The following is a 385-nucleotide window of genomic DNA, read 5'->3' on the forward strand; positions in this document are numbered from 1 at the left end:
GATTAGGAGGGGGGGGAAAAAGGGGAGATTTAGGAGGGGGGGAAGGGAAGGGAAAGGAAAGGAGAATAGGAGGAAGGGAGGGAGGAAAGCGGTACTAGGAAGAAGGGGGAGGATGGGATAGGTGCGAGAGAAGAGGAAAGAGGGATTAGGAGGAAAGGGAAGAAAAAGAAGGAAAAGGGAAAAGAAAAAGCGAAAAAAAGGGGCGTTAAAGGGGAAAGGGGGGAGAAGGAAGAAAAAAGGGGAGATGGGGGGGAAAGGGGGGGATGGCGGAAAAGAGAAGAAAGGGATTAGGAGGAAGGAATGATGATGGAGTGGATGGGAGAAAGAGGAAAGAAGGATTAGGAGGGGGGTAAAAAGGAGGGGGCAGAAGAGAGGGGGAAAATTT

This window comes from Penaeus monodon, chromosome 25, assembly GCF_015228065.2.
Source record: "Penaeus monodon isolate SGIC_2016 chromosome 25, NSTDA_Pmon_1, whole genome shotgun sequence".
Lineage (NCBI taxonomy): Eukaryota > Metazoa > Arthropoda > Malacostraca > Decapoda > Penaeidae > Penaeus > Penaeus monodon.